The sequence below is a fragment of the Apodemus sylvaticus genome, chromosome 15, assembly GCF_947179515.1.
Source record: "Apodemus sylvaticus chromosome 15, mApoSyl1.1, whole genome shotgun sequence".
NCBI classification, from domain to species: Eukaryota; Metazoa; Chordata; class Mammalia; order Rodentia; family Muridae; genus Apodemus; species Apodemus sylvaticus.
Window position 1 is genome coordinate 33,858,359 of NC_067486.1, and position 19,251 is coordinate 33,877,609.

At 36.4% G+C, this 19,251-nt stretch overlaps 1 pseudogene; it reads left to right on the forward strand.

Moving 5' to 3' along the window:
- The first annotated feature begins 14,976 nt into the window (after positions 1-14,976).
- LOC127666312 (geminin-like) lies at positions 14,977-17,687 on the forward strand (annotated as a pseudogene).
- The last annotated feature ends 1,564 nt before the right edge of the window (positions 17,688-19,251 follow it).

Sequence of the window (19,251 nt, forward strand, 5' to 3'; positions counted from 1 at the left end):
TCAAAATGTACTAAAAAGGTGATTATGATTATTTCAGGGTGGTATGCTGAAGACGGTGTTTAAAAACACATTAAGGGATTCCTTGATTCAGACAGGAGTATGCAAATATCTTATATATTCAAAAATACTCATCATTTCAAATGGGTCACATTCACAATGCAAGCAAATATTTAGTTGTGTTTTCTGTCTCAACAAATGCTGTTCATGTCAACACTAATTGAGAAGGAAATAAGTCTTTATGTACATAAATCTTCCTTTTTAAAAGCATTTACTTGTGCAGCGAATCCTCTCTTTGGTCAGAAAAAGCAGAGCTGCAGAATGAAAGCAAATATCTCTCAATGGGAAAGAGTTGGCAGTGTCAACCTGTGGTTATATATATTTACACACTGAGCTTGGGTAAATAAGCCAGTGTCCAAGGGAGCTTCCAGGGACTGCACTGAGAATTTTCCTCCATCCAGTCCTGGCTTTGCCTGAGGAGATAACATTTATTAAGGAAAATAGGCAATAAATTCAGAATGTATGTCTTCCCAAGCTTGCAATTTTTGTTTCTTGCTTTGCTAGCTCCTGTAGAGTGAAATAAGTTTAAAAAACTAAAAAGTGTACATTTCACTATGTCATATTTCCTTTCGGCACCACTTCCACTGTGGAGCCAATCTGCCTGCTCCTCTGCTCCTTGTGTCCTCATTCCTTTGCTATACTATAAGAAAAGAGGAAGTTCATGTAAAGTCATTGTCTAAAGGCTTTTTTTGAAAAAGGAAGTAGAAATGTTTTATGATAGAATTAAAGAATTATGTGGAAAATATTTCTGATAAAATTGTAGAAAAATATAGACTAACATGTTAAAATTGAAGATTATCATGGAAAATTACACAGATAAAATGGTAGGCATAAAAATATTTCTAAGTTGGTTGAAAGTGGAATTGCAAACATTTTCTGATAAAATCAAAGATATACATGGAAAATATTTCTGATAAAATTAAAGAAATATATAGAAAATGTATCAAAATTGAAGGTTATCATGGAAAATAATATAGATAACATAGTAGGCATAGTAACATTACTAAATTAATTGAAAGGAATTACATTTTCTGATAAAATTAAATATTAACATGAAAAATATTTCTGTTAGTCTACGTCTTTTTATTGGGGAATTGAGTCCATTGATGTTAAGAGGTATTAAGGAATAGTGATTGTTGCTTCCTGTTATTGTTGGTGTTATTTTTATGTTTGTGTGGTTACTTTCTTTTAGGTTTGTAGGAAGATTACTTTCTTGCTTTTTCTAGGGTGTAATTTCTCTCCTTGTGTTGGTGTTTTCCATCTATTATCCTTTGTAGGGCTGGATTTGTGGAAAGATATTGTGTAAATTTGGTTTTATCATGGAATATCTTGCTTTCCCTATCTACAGTGATTGAGAGTTTTGCTGGGTATAGTAATCTAGGCTGGTGTTTTTGTTCTCTTAGGGTCTGTATGAGATCTGCCCAGTATCTTCTAGCTTTCATTGTCTCAGGTAAGAAGTCTGGTCTAATTCTGATAGGCCTGCCTTTATAAGTTACTTGCCCTTTTCCCCATACAGCTTTTAATATTCTTTCTTTGTTTAGTGCAGTTGATGTTTTGATTATTATGTGAGGGGAGGAGTTTCTGTTCTAGTCCAGTCTGTTTGGAGTTCTGTAGGCTTCTTGTATGTTTATAGGAACCTCTTTCTTTACATTAGGGAAGTTTTCTTCTATAATTTTGTTGAAGATATTTACTGGCCCTTTAAGTTGTAAATCTTTGCTCTCTTTTATACCTATAACCCTTAGGTTTGGTCTTCTCATTGTGACCCGGATTTTTGGGATGTTTTAGGTTACAAGATTTTTGCATTTTCTTTGACTGTTGAGTCAATGTTTTCTGTGGTATTTTCAGCACCTAAGATTCTTGCTTCCATTTCTTGTATTCTGTTGCTGATGCTTGCATCTATGACTACTGATTTCTTTCCAAGGTATTCTATCTCCAGAGTTGTCTCCCTTTGTGATTTCTTCATTGTTTCTGCTACCATTTTTAGATCCTGGATAGTTTTGTTCAGTTCCTTCACTTGTTTGTTTGTGTTTCCTGTAATTCTTTGAGAAATATTTGTGTTTCCTCTTTAAGGGCTTCTACCTCTTTACCCATGTTCTCTGTATTTCTTTAAGGGACTTTTGTGTTTCCTCTTTAAGGACTTTTTCCTGTTGACACATGTTCTCCTGTATTTCTTTAAGGGAGTTATTTATGTCCTTCTTGAAGTCCTCTATCAGCATCATGAGATGCAACTTTTAATCCAACTCTTGCTTTTCCAATGTCTTGTGGTATCTTGAACATTCTGTGGTGGGAGAACTGGGTTCTGATGTTGCCAAGTAGCCTTGGTTTCTATTGGTACGGTTTTTGTGCTTACCTTTCACCATCTGACTATCTCTGGTGTTAGTTGGTCTTGTTGTCTCTGGCTGGAGCTTGTCCCTCCTGTGAGCCTGTAAGCCTGAGTTCATACTCCTGGGAGACCAATTCTTTTCTGGCAGGGTCTGTAGAGCTGCCTGGCTCCCTGGTGTGAATGGTACCTAGAAGACTCCTGTCCCAGTTGCTCCACTGATCTTAATCCCTGTGTGTTCCTAGCTGTTCCCCTCCAGAGAGATATTGGAGAGATGGTGGAGATCTCATCTCCATGCTCAGAAGTGGAAGCACTCCTGGGAGATCACTCTCCCCTGGCTGGCCACGCTCAGAAGGCTGTTAAGCCGCCTAGCTCCCTGGTGCAAATGGAAGCCAAAAGACTCCTGTCTGAGCAGACCCATGTACACCTAGCTGTTCTCCTCCAACATCTAAAGGCTTTATTAGGAAGCTTGGCTCACGTGGTTGTGCAAAAAACATGAATCATCAAAGTATACACAAAGCATAAAGACTGTGGATTTTTCAATTTTTTCATAACACAAATGTTCTCAACTCTTAGCTTTAGTGATCAAAAATTCATTGATAAGCATGTTTATTAAAATTCCAATAAGAAATATAGATAAAGGCAAAAGAGTTCTATCACTGGGGCAATTGGATTTGCCATTACATACTACCTGAAAACATAATGATTAACAGATTTCATTGAATTATGTGTTAAATGAAGTCATATGAACTTCAATAAAGAAAATGTACTTATTTTAAGAGGGAGATTTGTTTGTATTTTTGTTTGAAATAGAATTGTTTAAACATTGAGACAGGCCCTGCGGAAGGAACACTCCATGCTGTATGAAGCTGTATAGACACAGAGCTCTGCTGTGTGTGGAGGGGCCAGGCTGTGAACATCTTGAATATACACATTGCCAATGCCTGGACTTCCACTCTCACATGATTCTTATATCTAACCTCAATAAAGCCTCCAAAGAAATATTACATTTGTGAAACAAAATCTGAAATTAAACAACTTTTCCCAAAGGTTTTAATACATAACATCAGGATTTCAGATAAGGCCAAACCCCAGCATGTCGCTAGACATTAAAGCTAAAATTCAATTTTATTTCACAAAGTGATCTTTATATAAGGACCTGGGCTTTCAACTCCATAGATCAGTTATATAAGGTTCAAAGTCTAATGACAGTAGGGATTTCACAAGAAGCATTTTAGAAGAAAACACAATTTGCTCTTTCTAAAGGCCCAGCCATGTGTCCGCTTCTTTCATTGGGATCTTTATTGTCAGAGTTGTAAGTTTTTACCTATTTAGTGCTCCTTTCCTTATGGTTCTCTCTGTTCTCCAACCCTGTCTTCTAGAAACCTCGGGGATGTTCTTCTCAATCTCTTTCTACCTGAGACCCTACCCCCACCTTGGATTGCTCACTACTTTCTCTTCTAATGTCTTTGCCTATAAACGTTGGATGTATTCTTGAAGGTAATATTTTGAAGGTAGTAGTTGAACTTAGTACAACTCAACCTACTCCTGACTCCATATGGAATTTCTGATTATTTCTCTTTCAAAGACTGCTATCAATCAGTTCAAGTACCTTTCTTGGAATAAGAATATGGAACAGAAATTGGACGTTGACTTATGATGACAGAGTTGTTAGAAGAAAGAGCACTCGGGGATTGGACAAGAAAGGGAGGAAGAGCGCAGCAGGGGTGGGCTTTCCTCTGGAGTCTGAAACCGGTTTGATTCCATGCATCATCTTTCGCGTCAAGAAATGTTGACACGGGTTTTTCTGACACGTGCTTTTCTAAATTCCGGTATGCCCAATCCTTAGAAGTTTTATGCTTCCTATTCAGCTGTCAAACCTCACTGCATCCTTACTGTCATTTTTAATATTTCACAGGTTTTGACTGATTCTCTTTCTGTTATAACTCCTTACTCTCTCTGACCCTCTGGATGTTGTGCATGTGCATTTCAAATATTAAAATCTAGGAAAATGTTATACATATGAAGAAACCATGTAATTAGGTTCTCTCCAAATAAATATTAACTAGTATCAGCTAAAAAGAAAAGCAAATGTTGACACAGAATTTTTCCATCTTTAGAGTTATGAGTTTGCTCCCATACCTCCATATCTGTCATTGATTTCTCAGGAATAGCACACAGCATACTGAATAAGAAAACTTCCACACTGTCAAGAGCAATCTACTATAGAAGGCAGCAGTTGTGAGTTATTATGAACCAGCATATAGCAGGCCTCCAAGAGACATCAGAGTGGAACACCAAATTCAAACAAAATTGTTGATCATAACCATAATACAGTATACTTAACTCAGAACTTTCTCAGTTGTATTGGAGAAATTCATAGTTCAGTAATGTCTTTAGATTCTTTGGCTCTCAAGAACATACTTCTATTTTACAATCACAAGGTTGATTTTAACAAATGTTTATAAAATCCATTTTCAGTATAGTGTACCATATATAAAAATGTCAACTACAGCCATAAATATCTTTGAAATATTCAGGATATTATGATATATGGCAAGGTTCTTTCTGAATTTTGATTTTCAGAACATAAAAATTTATATACAGTGCTAAGATTGCAGTTCACTGACAGGACATGAGACTGCTACTCTAAAAACAAATATTACATGTGTTTACAGGCAAATATGTGCATGCCTTTAGACAGCCACACATCCATACAACCTGATGTGGACACAAATATTTTGGTGCCTCTTTTGTGGCTATGAAGGTACTGAGGATGCCAACTGGAAGAGCTGGGAAGTTCCTTTGTTGTAGAAGAAATTTTATTTACTGCAATATGAAAACAATTTTAAAGATAAGTACTTCAAGTTTTGTTCTGAGATACACTAAAGAGCACTACCTCTTGTGATACTCCATTATGTGTCCCAAGGTCATCTCTGTGGGCCACAGGCACATGCCTGCTGAAGGATCTGCTGGGTCCCCATGGGACTACTCCTGAAGCAATGGCCAAATGTAACAATATATCCCACTATATCACTCATATTCCTTAATTAGGTTTCTTTCTTTTTTCATTCTTTCCTTCCTTTCTTTTTTCTTTTTCATATTGCTTCAAATTTGTTCTTCTAAAATGAAGTGGATGTTCTTTGACTGAAGTTATGCTTTCTTTCTCCACAAAAGTATCAGAATATAAGTTAAGGTACTCTTTCAATAACTGAGAAATTATTACTTCATAACTAAGTCCTTATGGCTTTTCCAAATATCTAGCTTTGATGCAAATACATATATAGTATATAAGTATAGATACGTAGAGAGATAGATTATATTGATATTGAAATGGTTACAGATGGTATAGACACAGATTGGAATTATCCCACATGGGGACATAATGCCTATATCAGAAGCCCAGAAATTGGATAGCTCCCTTAAAATTTTTGATCGGAGGTCCAAGAGATCCTACTCAAATGCTATAGCTTTGGGATTGTTCTTGGTAGTTTGCCAAAATTTAAAGCAAGGCTCTATAGTTGATACCAGATATTTTGGTCACCCACTTACATAAATCAAGCTGATTCTGACCCAGAAGCACTGTCCCTGGGGATTAACTCTTGTGGTATTAGAAGCTCCTATTCAAGCAGTCTGAGGAGAAAGGTTATCAACAATTCTACCCAGCTGTAAATCCCATGACCTCTAATAATGAACAGCCTGGCATGATATGTCTAATGATGAAATAATCTCTCAAGAGTAGCCATCAGCCGTTTGATTGAATGTAAGGCTCACTCAGAAAAAGGAAACTCATGTCTTAGTGTAAACCTAGCTAAGAATACATGGTTGGAGAGATCGTTGACCCTAGGGGTGAGCATACTAATAACATTTTATTAAATGCTATAGACTCTTTGGGGAGCTCTTCAGGGATGAGCCACTTGATAGGTTGTCAGCCACCAAGTGGCCATCCCTAAACACATACAGGTGTGGCTATGAGAAGAGGATATGGGGAGAGGAAGAGGGAAGGGAGGTGCTTATAGTAAAAATACATAATATTCATAAAGGGCATTTTCTAAAAAACATTTTAAGTTTGCTATTATGAATGGAGCGATCAATTAAATGCTTGCTCCATACTGGTATCTTCATACAAGTTTCCTATCTCCTAGTGACTGGAAACAGCTATCAACCAATTTAAGTCTGTTATTAGCTCTGAGAAGCTCTATTTCAAAAGACCAATGTTGAGCCACATAGCACCATGATATAACGCTACACATATCACATCTTGCCAAAGGAGTAAGAGCAGAAAGTTCTCCATGCATAACTATCAGACACAACTCATCAAGACAATAATGACTCCCTTTCAGTAGTACCCATGCTACATTTGGCATCTATTGTCCAGTGCTTTTCATAATCTTTCTAATATTTCCTGATTTTTTACTGTGTTTTGTTATAGGGCTCTAACGATAAATATATTGAAAGTAGATACCCTGTGACTTATAGAACTGTGAAATATCTCACACTAACAGAAATTTTCTCTAAGTTAAAAAAATTAAAGCCATGGTAATTTACTCTTTCCCAGTTTTTGTTCTAAAATCTTTCTATAAATATCAGTGATACCTTTAATACGTCATAAAAATAAAATACAATGTTGATCAATAAAGTGTCTTCTACATGTAGTTAACATCAAGGTAGCACCATATTTTAGACCATTATAAACTAATGTGTGCTTCTTTTCTGCCAAACTGATGTCATTTTAAATTATAGGACATAAAAAGGAAATATGATTAGGAGACAAAATGAATTTCACTACTTTGTCATTCTCAAATTCAAATAATTTTTAAATAATAACTGCAATTGGCAAGTCAAATTTACCTTCATAATCTAGTCTCCCTATATAATTTTGTAGATGCATGGTACATGTATATTTCTATAATAATATTTGATGCCAAGTTGTGCATAATGAAAAAATATATTAATCACTACATTGTAAATGTTTTTCTGAAAACAACCTTGTTTTCATCTTTTAATATATTACATATTTAAAAGTGATACACTGATTCAAATTTATTTTAAAATCTAAATAATATCCAGTGCAATTAACATACAATTTTTAACCTGTGTCTACACTGACAGATGCTTACTGGCTTCATGATTGTCTCTATGTCAAATAATAATATAATCATCAATATGTCTTTTTAAAGTATGGATTGTACTCTGTTGAAGCGGGAGTGCCAAGGCATATGATGTGTGTGTTTCCAGTTTAAGCTCAATTGTTTTCCAAAATCCACCTATAGTTAAAAGTCATATTCATAAGCTAGTTCATTCATTCACAATGTTTGACATTTTATTTGTGGGGTCTAACAGTGTGAGGCAATTTTAATATCATTACCCCTGTTATTTTAGATTTCTGTAACTTTTTATAGCCCATTATACTATTTCCAATTTGATTAATATGGTGATGACCTAATCACTAGCAGAATTGATTACTAATGTACTATTTTGAGTCTCCTTCCTTTACATATGAAGTATTTGTTAAATTAATGATGGAAAGGCTTTCCAGTGGCTAAAAAGTTCCATCCAGACCTTTTCAAATTCTTCTAGTCAAAACTGAAAGCACTCTAAGTTTTCCATTGTTTTTATGGAACTTCTCAAAACTAATTTAAGCCAAAGAAATGTTACTTAAAGAAATAAAGAATATATGTGAAACTTCACTTAGATAATATTAAGTTTACTTATGCTTCCATAATTTTTCTTCAAAGAGATAAGTGTAGAGTACAGATTTCTCTCCTAGAATCTGAGCTGTTTTCTCTTTTATTGCTCATCAGAAAATTTTTGTCATAATAATTGACACAGTAAATTAAAAAGCTCAGTTGGTTTATAATCTGCAGAGTATATTTATTTTTAAAGATGTATTTATTATTGTATGAAAGTATATGTAGCTGTTTTCAGACATACCAAAAGAGGATGTCAGATCTCATTACCGATTGTTGTGAGACACCATGTGGTTGCTGGGATTTGAACTTGGGACTTTCAGAAGATCAGTAAGTGTTCTTAACCACTGAGCCATCTCTCCAGCCCTGTATAGTGTATTTCACTGCTAACATTGCCTCTACTCTTTCTGACTGATTTTGTTTAATTTGTGTTTTGTTTTGTTTTGTTTTGTTTTGTTTTGTTTTGTTTTGTTTTGTTTTGTTTGAGGCAGCCTCTTTCTTAGCCCTGGCTTACCTTCAACTAGAGTTCCTTCTGCCTTGGTCTTCTAAGGTTCAGGCATATGTACCACCGAGCCCTACTATCGTCAGTTAACGCAATGAAGTGCTTCTTGCACGCTATAAGCCATACTATATGGTTTACCAACAGAACTGGGATGCACTTACCAAGTTATTTTGTGTTGATTTCTACCCACCTTCTAAAATACCAGGTGATTTCCTTACCACTGATCAAGTATCAGTGTCTAACATCCTTCCCTTGAGTAGGATAAAATTTGGATTTTTTTTTCAACAGAACTGGGTAGGAAGAAGACTATGTAGACTTCGATTTTTAAAAGCCTACTTTTAATAAGGGTTCTCAAAGGGAGTAACCCTCTCCCCTTCCAGCCCATCATCCAAGAGTAGGGAAGAAAAGATGGTAAATAGGACAAGGGGATGTGCACCTGTTTAGAAGTAGTTCTTTGAGGCGATTCCAATCTCCATTTTTCAGGATACCAGCAGTCCAGTTCAGTAGTGTTAGGAGAGCAAACACAAATCCACAGCAATGGCACGATCCAACGAACCCAGCAAGGCTTCAACCGAATGTGCACAAGTCAGCGAGGGAAACCAGGACCAGTGGGGACATCTGGAGAAGTTCCTTTCCATGCTTCTCTCAATGAAGTGAAGACCAGCAAAAGCACAAGACCTACAATGGATTGTGCAAGTGCACTGTTACTGGCCATGGAGTCCTATTCATACTCTGTCCAAACATCAAGTGCCCACACATGGGTCTTGTCTCGGCAAAACCCTCCATGAGTCTGTCTTAGCAAAACACCATTGTGAGTCTGTATCACCTGACATATCCAGAAACTCCCACTTCCAGACTCTGTTTTCCAAGGGTCTTTCAGGTCAGTTTTCACTCTGTGTGTCATATGTTCCAAAACCATCAGGATATGTTGAAGCCAGGTCATAGAAAAGTGATAAGCACAGTAGTAAGTAGTTCTAGACTTCTGTCAGCCCATCCCTCGGGCTGACTCTGTGAGTAAGTCTTTAGATACTTTGAGTCTTGACTATGAATTCATTTTCAGAACTGGAATCTCTCAAGTTCCAATATTGTAAAGCAAAGACTAAAATACCCAAGCTGTCTTCTATTCAATTTTCTGACCAATGAATGGACAAGCATGATATTGTTTAAACTGTTAAACTTTAGTTTGCTACCACAATGATAATTGAAATGCAAATGATACTTTTAAAGTACCTATAATATCTTTGCCGAGATGAATTATGAATCTTATTAAGTCAATGAATAATTATTGTTTCTCAAAAGCCTTTGTTACCCGCTAGACTAAAAACTACACAATGAATCTCTTCTAGACATGTTATGACTAGATGTCCCCCAATGCCTTCATGGAACTATTCCTTCTACTAGAATTTTTGGAGAATTAATATTTGCTTATCAAAAAGCATCTCTATAAATATATCAAGGCTGCACTTAGGACTAGATGATCCTTATTCCAATTGCCAGTTAAGAAAGTAAAATAATCTCTAGAAGCCTGTCCTTTTTAATTATGTACACATTCATTACAAAGGTTTTTATCCTATCTCAAAAAATAGATCTAAGTACACCTTTTAGTCATATCTATATCTCCAATATTTATCAAATGCCATTTGTAATACATTGAGACCTCCAACATTAGACACACTTCCACAGTTTTGCCCATGGAGAATTTATAGTGACATGTGATAAAGTTTCTAGAGAGTTTACTGTGGAAATGGTACTTGCTTTTACCCTCCTAGATATGAGCACTGCTTTCCTCTGAGTTTACCTAACCTTACCATTACTAAGCATTTCCATTGCAACTGCCCCATTACAACACACCTGAAAATTTCCACAGTTGTAAAAATTCTATGAATTAACTTCGAATGTCTATTGTCATAAATCCTATATCTGTCAAAAGGCTGAGGTTTTTAAGACAGATGTAACTGATGATTGATCACCATCCAAAAGGTAGAAAAATCCCATTTTGTTCCTGCTATTCTGACCACCTCCGTGTCTGACATCAAGAAGGCTCCCCCACTCAGCACCAAGCTCTGCTTACCATCTCTATCCATCTGTTCCCGGGACAGTTCTTCTCTGTGCTTTTCAAGACTGCTCCTGTCTTTCTACAAGGTCCACTCTCAAACATCCTGATCTATGTTTTTTTGTCTGCCATTTGTGTTTGCAACTGAGATGTGTTTCTGTGTCAGAGAAGGCTCCTCACATATCACAATCCAACACAACCTTACTCTTTCCTCTGGTCCTGCTCCTTTGGCTACCCTTTCTCCTTGTTTCCTGAAGCAGCACTCGGAATTTGTTCATTTCCTGTTTCTGGATTAATTCTAGAGTAAATAAACTATATATGCTATCCCTTTGCCTTGTAACCAATCATCTTAATGAATGGTTTTAAATTTAAGACACAACTTTTTCTGAACAGAAGCAGTATGGGTGGACCACAGTATGGCAAAAATGCCTGAATTAACACAAAAACCAGATGGGACTGTAATGGTGACAGTGATGTAAGAAAGTAAATATTTTCTTTCCAGACTGAGTACTAAAACTGGACTGAAAATTGGACTGAATCAACTAGGACAGAAGGTAAGATAACATTTCAAAGTCAGTATTACAGTGTAGTCTATGAAAGGCAGCATGAGAACGAACACAAAGGGTGGGGCTAACTCTGGAATTAAAGGACCAAAGCAGCGACAGGCTGTGCAGTACACATAACCCTTCCCTATATATAGCTTCAGCGGGGATTGGATTACAAAAATGAAACTACAAGTAAGATGTATTTTCATTTGCTTTGACATTTAAGGCTATTTTCATATACTGATTATGCATGTGCTGTTCCATGCCAATCATTCAAATATTTGTCATGATGCTTTTTTTTTTCTGTGTATTTAAAAAACTCCTGGTCATGAAAAATCCCTCAACTTAATCCATCATCATCAATGGAACTATCCTTTACAGAATACAAAAAGAAAACCCCAAATAATAGGAGTGTATTTCTATTCTGAGCCTGCATAAGCAAAGTAAAATTTAAAGAAAAATTAATTTGTGATCTTATTTTTTTAAGTAACATGAAAATAATTCAAATATCACTTTTGGTTTTCATATCTTCCAGAGGATAATACTTTAGCTTTCACCTTGGCTTTAGAGTTATGGCAGTTTTAATATCTAAAAGTCTTAGTGACTTAGTTCTCTAATAGATGCTAAAATAAATTGCTACAATTTGATTAATTTAAACAACAAAAATTAATTTTCCAGCCCTGTAGAAACAAGGCTCTCTAAATAAGATACTGTCAGACTAGAAAAATGTCTCAATGGTTGAAGGCACTGGCTGCTCTTCCAGAGGACTCAAGTTTAATTCCAGTGGGTGCTGGGAATTAGCCATAATTTGATCCCTAGCTCCCTTGGGTGCCCTTGGATGCTTGCATGCTTCTGCCTTTGATTATAGCCATTTTCCAAAACAGAAGTGCACTCAATACATTCTCTGATGTAAGGAACTTAAAACTCCATTTCTAGAAAGCCTTGGCTTTTCTTATAATAAACCAATTAAAAAAGATTCTCTAAGGACTTAAGAAATGTGTCCCCATGCTACAGGTAACATCACCTCTGATTTGTCAGTGCATGAATACTACACCATTTTTGAGATTTTTTTATTACCTCTGACTTAGAAGAAAACATGATAGTTGCCATCCTGTTATGATTCTGTGATATAGAGTATCTCTTTTGAATAGATACCCTTCTGTTATTTTAAAAACTCAAAGGATGCTCAAATGTAATTAACAGGCAACCTGACACATTTACTCATTTAGGCACATAAACAAGTACAACTTGTAGCATATGACTGAGCCATGCTATGGCCAATGAACTTTTTTTTTCTTTTCAGAAGATAAGCAATCACTCTGGACCGAAAGGAAATAAAACTTTACAAATTTACATGGCTTGAATAGTGATTAAAAATTCATATGATGGAGTCAAATCCAGATCAATGGAAGTGCAACTCCACATGACTGAATATTTGGTACAAGCTATGAGTTTGGGTAATAAAATAAGAATATTGGTAGTAGATAAGTCAATTTGAGTAAAATTTTAGAGTATATCATAAGTCAGATAAAGTTATAGTGGGGTATGACCAGGTTGTAGTACAAGATGTACTTTTCCTTGTGTGAATCAGACCTCCAATATAATCACAAAGAAGTTCATTAATCCTATACAGTCATCAACAATTGAAGCAGTAAGCTTATTTCAGTTAGAACTGTTGCAAGTATGGCCTATAGTGGGTGGGACTTGCATAGCACCTTATAGCACTATGAATGCTAACCAATGGGGATTGAATCTTCTATTCATTTCCAACTTGATTCCTCTTTGTCTGTGAAAGATATGAGAGCCAAAGTATGAAGTGGAGTACAACAAAACACCACTGTCTAGATACAGTGTGGCCACGTCAATCCCATTTCAAGGTATTTATGGCAATAGATGCCTGTACCAGGTTGCTTCAACGCTGACAGAGAAAATTCCAACAAGATTTATGCATTCCCTCCTGAGGATATATCAATAGTAACCACTGTGGGAGGGATGTCATATTTTTAAGTTGTGTAACTGATAGACAACTAGTTAGAGAGAAATGGAGATTCAGAAGGAAAGGAAGAGAGATTGAGAATATAATAAGAACTAACTAAAATCACAATTTTATATATGTGAAAGCTTCAAAACCTAGGCCACTCCCCTCCAAAAAAACAATTATAGTGCAATATTAGGAAAAGTAATTACACTAGGAATGCCTTTAATGGTGGTGCATGCATTTAATCGGAGCACTTGAGAGGGAGAAGCAGGCAGATCTCAGTAAGTACAAGGCCAGCCTGATCTACCTAATAAGTTCCAAAGTAGCCAGAACTACACAAATAAAATCTGTCAAAAATAGCAAAAAGAAGAAAAAAGAAACCAAAGAAAATAAAAGAGAGGAAGGAAGGAAGGAAAGAAGGAAGGAAGGAAGGAAGGAAGGAAGGAAGGAAGGAAGGAAGGAAGGAAGGAAGGAAGGAAGGAAGGAAGGAAGGAAGGAGAGGAGAGGAGAGGAGAGGAGAGGAGAGGAGAGGAGAGGAGAGGAGAGGAGAGGAGAGGAGAGGGAGAGGAGAGGAGAGGGAGAGGAGAGGAGAGGAGAGGAGAGGAGAGGAGAGGAGAGGAGAGGAAGGAAGATAGGAAAAAATAGAAAAGCAATGAAAGAAAACTAATTAGAAGATGAACTTGAGGGCATTTATTCAACAGAAATGTATTTATTAAAATAATTTTTAAAAAATGTAGTTCAATGTCTATTGCTAAAGAGTTATGATAGATTCATCCTCTGAGACTTTAAAACAAATGGGATAAACCCACATATATTGGCAAGAAATATATCAAGATGTGAAGGTTGAAACAAGTCATGAAGTCGATGTTCCCTTCAGCTTTGATTACATCTCTCTTATAGCCTCAAATACTATCTTTTCCTTATTTGAAAAATTAGAAAGCTATTGAAAATACAAATGTATACATCCAACTAAACGATTTCATAATACTTTATAACAAAAAATAAAAAAAATAAAAAACAGAATACTGTTGCAGGCATGTTGATGTCTGTGCTTCTTGTTGCCACCATGGGTCATATATGGAATTCCATGATCCATTCTCCCACCAACTGAAAAGGGCAAAGAAGCTATTTTTGCAATGCAAGTGTGATCAGTGTGCATGATGTGAAATTCCCAAATAATAAAAATATTATGTTAGGGAAAAAAATTACAGAGAAGCATTGATGATTGGCATAGAAATTACATGCTAGTATCGGCTTAACTGCAAGATTTTAAAATCCTTAATATATCCAAAGTATTCAAATGTAAAGTTCTTATTAATTTTAATATTGTATTAGAATCTATTGTGATAAGGCTGTACTTCAGTGTCCCTCACATCAACACAGGATCTTTGTCCTCCATAGTAGCTAAGCTAAGAGTTGACAATTCTGCTGCATCAAGGAATGAATTGTAGGCACAATTATTTGGGTACAGATTTCCTGCTATGGTCAAAGCTATTTGACTTGAGCGATCGTCATCATTCTCTGCCCACAGGAAACAGGTTATATTCATTTAAGAAATGGTGCGTGTATTAAGATATTCTATCCATGAAGTCATTCAACTGTTTTCATGAATATATTGTGTATGTGTGGTCCTGTATTTGTAAGTGTGAGCTCGGCCATATGTGAAAGCCCATGGTATTCCCCATAAGACATCTGCCTTACTACTTTTTTTTTTCTGGAGGCAATGTCTCTCCCTGGGACCTGGGACTTGCTAATGGGGTTAGGGTGGATGGCCAGCAAACCTGGGATCGGTTCCTCTCACTTCTATGCTGGAATCATAGAATGCACCACCATGCGTGCCGTCTCTACACAGGTTCTGGGAATAAAAGTGAGATGCTCATTTTTGCAAACCAGATATTTTTACTAGTTGAGCTATTTTCCCAGACCTAGAATGTACTTTTGTTTAATTTTACCAGGAACTTTTAAGAGTCTTTTCCTAATGGTGCTGATTTTAGATAAAGAAAACAAATCTGTAAAAGTTATGAGAAAAAAAGAGATGAATGACTTCAAAAATTTCTACACACAGATACACACACAAACACAAAGAGAGACACAGAGAGGGAAAGACAGACACATAGACAAACGAACAGACGGACAGGAAAACAGGTGGACAGAGAGACAGAGACAGGGAGATTACTCTTGTTCTATTATCATTTGCTTCCAGGGCACCGCTCTAAAAAAAACCAAAAAACAAACAAACAAACAAAAACAAAGAAAAAACCCCCAATATAAAGAATGTATTAAGCCTATAGTTCAAACAAGTTACCTCTGCCAGAAATGATGCAACATGGGAAAATTCTTCTACAGAACATATCTCATACACAGTTCTGCTTCCTCAATGTCGACTTGTAGATTCCATTAAAAAGAGACCAGAGGCTCTCTCTCTCTCTCTCTCTCTCTCTCTCTCTCTCTCTCTCTCTCTCTCTCTCTCTCACACACACACACACACACACACACACACACACATACACACACACACACACACACACATGATTTAAGGGGAGTTTTAAGGCTGACTCCTGAAAGATTAAAATAAACTGTATTCCCTGTCTCCCTTCAAAAAGGATTTAAAAAGGAGAGGAGTTGATTTTGATGTTAAATTTTTACACAAGATTACTTGGTGCATATTACCTACTTTCTCAAAGCCCTGGCCTTCTTCCTGCTTCCTATTGAAGACAAACAGGAGCACCTGCTGGGTGAGTCCTCAGCCTCTGCACACATAGAATGCATCAAGGCATTCAGAGTCCTCCCGCTGAAAGCATTTATAGGAAAGCAGCTCATTTTCTGGTTTTGAGATTAAGTTAGAAGCCAAAGGGATCTAAATGGTGTAGGATTCTATAAAATAAAAAAATTTTAAAAATTTTTAAAAACTTACTTTTTTCTCTCTTTTCACTTAAAGGAAATACAATTGTTTACTTATGTGGTCATCTAACTTTTAAAAAAAAACTAAAATATTAAGGTAGATATAGTCACATAATCTAAAACCAGCAGATTGTACTCAGCATCACAAATGATTTTCCACTATGAACCCTGTATAATAAAACAATAAATATTTAATATTTATTGTAAAGGCAAGAAAATTATTTAGGGGTTAAAATCCAACAAATTAGAGCAACCGGTGGGCAGGTCGGTCTACATGCCCAGGTCGTTTTAGCCCTGGTGGTGGTGGTACCAGGGCTTGCACCATTCTCGCTGGGAACCCAGCACCAGCACTGTAGTGTCTGGAAAATGAAACCCTACTGTTGGTGGGATTGCAAGATGGTGCAACCACTTTGGAAATCAGTCTGGTGGTTCCTCAGAAAACTGGGCATGACACTTCCTGAGGACCCTGTTATACCACTCCTGGGCATATATCCAGAGGATTCTTCAGCATGCAATAAGGACACATGCTCCACTATGTTCATAGCAGCCCTATTTGTAGTAGCCAGAAGCTGGAAAGAACCCAGGTGTCCTTCAACGGAAAAATGGATACAAAAAAAAATGTGGTATATTTACACAATGGAGTACTATTCAGCCATGAGAAACAATGAATTCATGAAATTCTTAGACAAATGGATGGAGCTGGAGAACATCATACTAAGTGAGGTAACCCAGTCTCAAAAGATCAATCATGGTATGCACTCACTGATAAGTGGATATTAGCCTAGAAACTTTGAATACCCAAGACATAATCCACAAATTAAATGATGTCCAAAAAGAATGGAGGAGTGGCCCCTGGATCTGGAAAGACTCAGTGCAAGAGTATAGGGGAATTCCAGAACAGGGAAGTGGGAAGGGGTAGATGGAGGAACAGGGGGAGGGAAGAGGGCTTATGGGACTTTTGGGGAGTGGGGACCCAGAAAAGAGGAAATCATTTGAAATGTAAATAAAAAAATATATCAATAAAAAAAAAAGGAAGAAGAAGAAGAAACAGGAAGGAGCCAAAGAGAAAGTAAAGAATGGTCCTGTTCCAAGGAGAATGCTGGAAAGATTCAGCCTTCTGCAGCTGGGTCTCTTGCTAGCAGAGAAAATGATCTGCCTAAAAGCTTGTTCAAAAGGAAGCTTTAGGATGACCAGCTAACACCTAAGACTGAGCTGTGGTCTGGAACGTAATGAAAATAAAGATGTAGGAAACGTCATCCAGGAATCATCTGATCTTATGATTAAAGAAAACCCATCTTCTCAGTGCTAGAAATAAGTGGGAGAAAAACGGAGGAAAGCTCTCTATGAAGCACTTAAAAAGAATGAGAAACTTCATAAAGAAATTGAACAAAGGGACGGTGAAATCGCCTGTCTGAAATGGGAGCATGGAGACTTGGCAGAAGTATCAAAACACACACAATACAAAGCAGAGGTGATCAAGAGTTTAGTAATGACCCTCGGGATAGCATTGAATCACTGCATAGTCAGGAATTTGATTCAGCAGAAGAAACTGTTGAGTGTTCTGAAGTGGAAGACTCAGAAACTGGGTTGTGTGCTGAAGAGATTGTGTCTTCCTCCACAGAAGCAAAACCACATACATGAGGCATAAGGCGCACTGCAAGCATTGCCCTTCGGTAGAGCTCTTGGTAAATTAACTACATGATGAAAGTGCGGGAATCCCGGTTTGAATCCTGGGGGTGTTGCTATATTAAAATACAGATAGTATATACTTTTAATCTGTTTTATGGAAATAACATTTTTATTTTTCCAGTGTCTGGTGTGACATGTGTATGTTTAATAAACTTTAATTTCCTGTTAAAAAGTAGGAAATTATATATTTATTTTATAAACTACGTATTTGCATGTGTTTGTAGGGCTGTAAATATTTACATAACTGCTGAGTTTTAAAACTATTTTAGGTTTATAAAAACTAAATTTTCATAAGACCCAACATATGAATTTATAAAATTGTTTGCATATAACCTGTAATGTGTAAATTCCTGATAGTTAGAAAGTTGATAACTCCAGTTTGAGGATGAACACTTGTGCTTATAATTACAGTACTCAAAGGCAAAAGCAGAAGTCCCATGAGTTTGATGCTAGCCTGGGATATTACTTCCCCATGGTATGTTTGGAAAGGCTTATTGGTTAACAAAAATGAATAAAAAATGAATCTGAAAATAAAAAATATAAAATATATTGAAGATTACGAATTTTGTTAAGTTTGTCACTGAAAAAATATTTTAACCTTCAATACTTTTTCATTCAGGCCACAGTACAAGTAAGTTCAGATCAATAGCATAGTTTAGTTGACCCTTCATAGTTATGTGTGTGTGTGTGTGTGCACGTACAGGTATATATGTGCACCTGCAGGTACATGTGTGTGTGTGTGCACATGCAGTTATATATGTGCACCTCCAGGTGCATGTGTGTGCGTGCACGTTCAGGTATATATGTGCACCTGCAGGTGCATGTGTGTGTGTGTGTGTGTGTGTGTGTGCACATACAGGTATATTGGAGAGCTTCCAATAAATATATTCATCATGGTGAAAAAGAGAGAATTTTGTTTTGGTGTTACTTTTACTACACTTTTATTATCCTACAAAGTAAAGTATGTAAAACAAAAAAAAAAATCACTACAGTGTACTCTTCAATAAGAGAGAAACTTAATCTCCATTTTTTTTTAACCAAAAAGCACATCTGGGTTCTTTCAAGGCCACTGCAACTCTGTCTGCTCTGATTGTTAGCCATAATTTCAAGATTGCAGAGGAAATGAAAATGGCAGAGGCAAATTTAGCAGTCCAGTAGTTGGAACCCAGTGCTCTGTCATCAAAACAAAGTGAACTGTACTGGTGGCCGTACACACAAACAACAAAATGCCTCCTTCTTGTAACCTTTAGAGTTGAACTGGAAATTGTACAAAGAATGCAAAAATGCATGGTTTGTCCAGCTAAAGTCTTCATGTGAATAACAATAACTTCTCTCTGTCATCATCTAGGTCTTTTTAGAAAGTATCTGAATCTCTAACTCATAGGTGCATAATCTCATTTCATAGAATCTCACAATGAAATGTAAAGAGATCAGTATGCACTTGTGTAAATTACATTAATTTCCTACATGATATACAAATATCCTACAGTCTATGTACCCAGTTCCTTACTTTACT